Source organism: Ovis canadensis, chromosome 12 (assembly GCF_042477335.2).
Source record: "Ovis canadensis isolate MfBH-ARS-UI-01 breed Bighorn chromosome 12, ARS-UI_OviCan_v2, whole genome shotgun sequence".
In the NCBI taxonomy this organism is placed as follows: Eukaryota; Metazoa; Chordata; class Mammalia; order Artiodactyla; family Bovidae; genus Ovis; species Ovis canadensis.
The window spans coordinates 67857016-67863259 of NC_091256.1; the positions used below are offsets into that span (position 1 = coordinate 67857016).

The 6244-nt window shown below is 41.4% G+C and overlaps 1 non-coding gene across 1 annotated transcript; it reads left to right on the forward strand.

The window, feature by feature from the left end:
• Positions 1-760: 760 nt before the first annotated feature.
• LOC138416700 (small nucleolar RNA SNORA19) lies at positions 761-889 on the forward strand. Its single transcript, XR_011247820.1, has one exon. It is a non-coding gene; the product is annotated as a small nucleolar RNA SNORA19 (small nucleolar RNA).
• The last annotated feature ends 5355 nt before the right edge of the window (positions 890-6244 follow it).

The following is a 6244-nucleotide window of genomic DNA, read 5'->3' on the forward strand; positions in this document are numbered from 1 at the left end:
CATAGACTCCACAGGCTCAGTAGCCTGCCTGATACATAGTAGGCACTCAATAAACACTTACTGAATAAATGCATACATAAGAAGAGGAGTGCAGGGAAATGGAAAATTATAAACACAAACATCAGGTCCTATGATTAGCTTCAGTCATATCTCCTAATCATACTTGCTAATACTGGGAAGCAGTGAGGTGGAGAATTTAAGTCTGTACTCTCTTGGCTCAATTCCCTCTATTGCTTTTCTCAAGGCTTTTTGGAAGGAGGGGCAGGCTCCTGGGAACGTATTCTCTGCCTCTCTGATTTCTCCTATATTTGAAAAAAGTTCAGGACCACAAACTTAGTTACAAGATTTTCCAACTTGCTTCCATCACATTTTATGCCTTTCTCCAGTTCAGCGTTCAGAGTAACCTCACATAAACATCATCTTCTACATCAAGAACACTTGTGAAATCTCCATCTTCCTTGTGGGCAGCTTGCAAAGTCAGCTTATAGCAAATACTCTGCCTGTCTTATGCCCTCTGTTCTACGGGAGAGGTTGACAAGGCGGCAGAAAAGAGCTGTGGCTGCACACAGGTTGGTGGTGTGTGATGGCATGAACTTCATTGCCACATATTTGCGGAGACAGAAATAAGTTGCTGTATCTCTGCCACTCAGATGAAACATAGTTATTCCCAACTCAGGGATATAAACTTCATAGCACCCAGCTCTCTCAGAGAATGATAACTCACATTCCAAGGGAATTCATAAAAATCCAGTTTATTTCAGCGCAGCTTTCATTGACCTGCTTTCTCTCGTATATGTGAGCAGTGTTAATCTTACATGCTATACAAATAATTGAAGGTTAATTAGTAGTAAAACTAAATAGAAATGCTGCCAGTCTCCTTCAGACAAATAAAAAATCCACTTTATTTCACAACAGCATTTAGTGTGGTGGTTCAAATTACCATAAGCTCTGCAGAATTAGTCTAGCTATGATATAGCTCATGGAAGTTAGGGATAGACGTCAAGACAGACTAACAAAAATGTCAACAGTCATAGTTCTGAATTCTTTTCCCATTCTACTAAGACTTTGATCAATATCTTTTGCTCCATCTATTGTCTCTTGGAAAATACAGGAAAAAACTGATGGAAAATGTTGCAGTGTAGTCCTTTTAGAGAAAGATTGCTGCAATGTTCTTAGAAATTTGCATTTTGTTTTAAAATGTTACCTGTATTATTTGACCTCCCTCCCCAACATTTCCCAGCACTAACTAACCGGCACTGGTCTATGGTTTAGTGAAAGGAGTGTGGAATTAGAAGACTATTGATTAATCCTGTGATATACAGCAAGACGTCTAATAATTCTGAGCCTCAATTTCCTCCTCAGTCATTCCTCCAAATCAAGATGACCAGTCCTACCTCATAAAACTGTAATGAGAATTAAGTGAGGTCATCAAGGGGGCTTATGATGGATGCCCAGTAAATACTGGTTTCTTGTGTGGAACACCATCTCAATCCACTTTCCCCAATATCAGACTCAGCCTAATTGGTCAGCCCTGGCTCCTGCTTCTTCTTTAAAAATTCCCTATTTTTTTTTCTTTGTTTTTGTTCTGACTTCAAACTAGATTATAAACTCTTTGGAGATAGGAACGGCCTCTTCTCTTTCCTTTGTAAATCACAGTTTTACAACATCTAACTACCTTGACCTGTGTACAAGACAATGTTCTATTGACTGGGTGCATTTATAGGTGATGAGCACAGTAACATCAGAGAGAAGAAGGAGAGCTGAAGAAGGGCTGAGCCTTGAGCACTGGTCTTTTACATGTTGTAAGCAGCAGAAAGTGCCCACCAGAGAAGAGCAAATTCTCATTTCTCATGTAGCAAGAATTTTCTCTGTGGTTCTGAAAAGGCAGCTGTTTTGCTTTATTTTATTTATTAATTTTTAATGACCTAAATATCATATGGAGGGGTAGCCAAAATCCCCGTAATAAAATCTGGTTCTGGATAGGGGTATAGAATGTCAGGAATAAGGTTGCCAGATATAGCAGCATAGAGATTTTCCTGATGGTCTGTGACTACGACTATGCACTCCCAGTGCACGGAGCCCAGGTTGGATCCCTGGTCAGGGAGCTAGATCCCACATGCTGCAACTAAGACCCAGTGCAGCCAAGTAAACAAATAATTTTTAAATGCAGCATATCCAGTTAGATTTAAATTTCAGCCAAGCAAAAAAGTTTATAAGTGCCTCTGATTCAATATTTGAGACACCCTTACACTAAAAAACCATCTGTTATTTAGCTCAAATTCAAATTTAATGGGACATCCTGTATTTCACTTGACAGCTCTAGTCAGGTAAAGTGAAAGTGAAAGTGAAGTCGCTCAGTCATGTCCAACTCTTTGTGACCCTGTGGACTGTAACCTACCAGGCTTCTCTGTCCATGGGATTCTCTAGGCAAGAATACTGGAGTGGGTTACCATTTCCTTCTCCAGGGGATCTTCCTGACCCAGGGATTGAACCCGGGTATCCCGCATCAGAGGCAGATGCTTTAACTTCTGAGCTACTAGGGAAGCCTAGTCAGGTAAAGGCAACCATAAAACGTCTGGGTAGAGGAGGCTAAGAGGAAGAGAAGAAAAACAAAAAACTAAAAACTTCCCGCTCAAAATGAACCTTCAAACCAAAATTCCAATATACATGAAGAAAGTAAAGGCTAATACATGTACAGCAACCATCAGTTCAGTTCAGTCGCTCAGGCGTGTCCGACTCTTTGCGACCCCATGATTCGCAGCACGCCAGGCCTCCCTGTCCATCATCAACTCCCAGAGTTCACTCAAACTCATGTCCATCGAGTCGGTGATGCCATCCAGCCATCTCATCCTCTGTCGTCCCCTTCTCCTCCTGCCCCCACTCCCTCCCAGCCTCAGGGTCTTTTCCAATGAGTCAGCTCTTTGCATGACGTGGCCGAAGTATTTGAGTTTCAGCCTCAGCGTCAGTTCTTCCAATGAACACCCAGGACTGATCTCCTTTAGGATGGACTGGTTGGATCTCCTTGCAGCCCAAGGGACTTGGAAGAGTTTTCTCCACCACCACAGTTCAAAAGCATCAATTCTTCGGTGCTCAGCTTTCTTCACAGTCCAACTCTCACATCCATACATGACCACTGGAAAAACCATAGCCTTGGCTAGACGGACCTTTGTTGGTAAAGTAATATCTCTGCTTTTTAATATGCTGTCTAGCTTGGCCACAACTTTCCTGTCTAGGAGTAAGCATCTTTTAATTTCATGGCTGCAATCACCATCCGCAGATTGATTTTGGAGCCCCAAAAAATAAAGTCTGACACTGTTTCCAGTGTTTCCCCATTACTTTCCCATGAAGTGATGGGACCAGATGCCATGACCTTCATTTTCTGAATGTTGAGCTTTAAGCCAGCTTTTTCACTTTCCTCTTTCATTTTCATCAAGAGGCTCTTTAGTTCTTCTTCACTTTCTGCCATACGGGTGGTGTCATCTGCACATCTGCTGCTAAGTCACTTCAGTCGTGTCCGACTCTGTGTGACCCCATAGATGGCAGCCCACCAGGCTCTGCTGTCCCTGGGATTCTCCAGGCAAGAACACTGGAATGGGCTGCCATTTCCTTCTCCAATGCACAACAGTGAAAAGTGAAAGGGAAGTCGCTCAGTCGTATCCGACTCTTAGCAACTGCATGGACTGCAGCCAACCAGGCTCCTTCGTTCATAGGATTTTCCAGGCAAGAGTACTGGAGTGGGGTGCCATTGCCTTCTCCCAGCAACCTTAATTCCAGCTTGTGCTTCTTCCAACCCAGCATTTCTCATGAAGTACTCTGCATATAAGTTAAAAAAGCAAGGTAACAATATGTAGCCTTGACGTACTCCTTTTCCTATTTGGAACCAGTCTATTGTTCCATGTCCAGTTCTAACTGTTGCTTCCTGACCTGCATATAGGTTTCTCAAGAGGCGGGTCAGGTGATATGGTATTCCCATCTCTTTCAGAATTTTCCACAGTTTATTGTGATCCACACAGTCAAAGGCTTTGGCAAAGTCAATAAAGCAGAAATAGATGTTTTCCTGGAACTCTCTTGCTTTTTCCATGATCCAGCAGATGTTGGCAGTTTAATCTCTGGTTCCTCTGCCTTTTCTAAAACCAGCTTGAACATCTGGAAGTTCACGGCTCACATATTGCTGAAGCCTGGCTTGGAGTATTTTGAGCATTACTTTACTAGTGTGTGAGATGAGTGCAATTGTGCAGTAGTTTGAGCATTCCTTGGCATTGCCTTTCTTTGGGATTGGAATGAAAACTGACCTTTTCCAGTCCTGTGGCCACTGCTGAGTCTTCCAAATTTGCTGGGAAATTGAGTGCAGCACTTTCACAGCATCATCTTTCAGGATTTGAAATAGCTCAACCAGAATCCCATCACCTCCACCAGTTTTGTTCGTAGTGATGCTTTCTAAGGCCCACTTGACTTCACATTCCAGGATGTCTGGTTCTAGGTGAGTGATCACACCATCATGATTATCTGGGTCGTGAAGATCTTTTTTGTACAGTTCTTCTGTGTATTCTTGCCATCTCTTCTTAATATGTTCTGCTTCTGTTAGGTCCATACCATTTCTGTCCTTTATTGAGCTGATCTTTGCATGAAATGTTCCCTTGGTATCTCTAATTTTCTTGAAGAGATCTCCAGTCTTTCCCATTCTGTTGTTTTCCTCTATTTCTTTGCATTGATCGCTGAGGAAGGCTTTCTTATGTCTCTTTGCTATTCTTTGGAACTCTGCATTCAAATGGGAGTATCTTTCCTTTTTTCCTTTGCTTTTCACTTCTCTTCTTTTCACAGCTATTTGTAAGGCCTCTTCAGACAGCCATTTTGCTTTTTTGCATTTCTTTTCCATGGGGATGGTTTTGATCCCTGTCTCCTGTACAATGTCACAAACCTCTGTCCATAGTTCATCAGGTACTCTGTCTATCAGATCTAGCCCTTTAAATCTATTTCTCACTTATTCTGACAGAATATGGTCCACTCTAAAAGGGAATGGCAAACTTCAGTATTCTTGCCTTGAGAACTCCATGAACAGTATGAAAAGGCAAAATGATAGGATACTGAAAGGGGAACTCCTCAGGTCGGTAGGTGCCCAATATGCTACTGGAGATCAGTGGAGAAATAACTCCAGAAAGAATAAAGAGATGGAGCCAAAGCAAAAACAACACCCAGCTGTGGATGTGACTAGTGACAGAAGCAAGGTCTGACACTGTAAAGAGCAATATTGCATAGGAACCTGGAATGTCAAGTCCATGAATCAAGGCAAATTGGAAGTGGTCAAACAGGAGATGGCAAGAGTGAACATCAACATTTCAGGAATCAGTGAACTAAAATGGACTGGAATGGGTGAATTTAACTCAGATGACCATTATATCTACTACTGTGGGCAGGAATCCTTTAGAAGAAATGGAGTAGCCATCATGGTCAACAAAAGAGTCTGAAATGCAGTACTTGGATGCAATCTCAAAAATGACAGAATGATCTCTGTTCGTTTCCAAGGCAAACCATTCAATATCACAGTGATCCAAGCCTATGCCCCAACCAGTAACGCTGAAGAAGCTGAAGTTGAACAGTTCTATGAAGACCTACAAGACCTTTTAGAACAAACACCCAAAAAAGATGTTCTTTACATTATAGGGTACTGGAATGCAAAAGTAGGAAGTCAAGAAACACCTGGAGTAATAGGAAATTTGGCCTTGGAGTACAGAATGAAACAGGATAAAGGCTAATAGAGTTTTGCCAAGAGAACACACTGGTCATAGCAAACACCCTCTTCCAACAACACAAGAGAAGACTCTACACATGGACATCACCAGATGGTCAATACTGAAATCAGATTGATTATATTCTTTGCAGCCAAAGATGGAGAAGCTCTATACGGTCAGCAAAAACAAGAGTGGGAGCTGACTGTGGCTCAGATCATGAACTCCTTATTACCAAATTCAGACGTAAATTGAAGAAAGTAGGGAAAACCACTAGACCATTCAGGTATGGCCTAAATCAAATCCCTTATGATTATACAGCAACTATACTTTAATTTAAAAAGAAAAAAAGTTAATACAGACAGCCTGATAAGCAGCACAAATCCACTATAGATGAAATTATCATTTTTTAAATAAATAGCATTAGGGAGAATTGTAATATCAATATTTTATTCCTTCCTATGTATGCTTCAACCATACTAAAGATTAAAATAATTTGTGTCTTTCTTCCTTTTTAA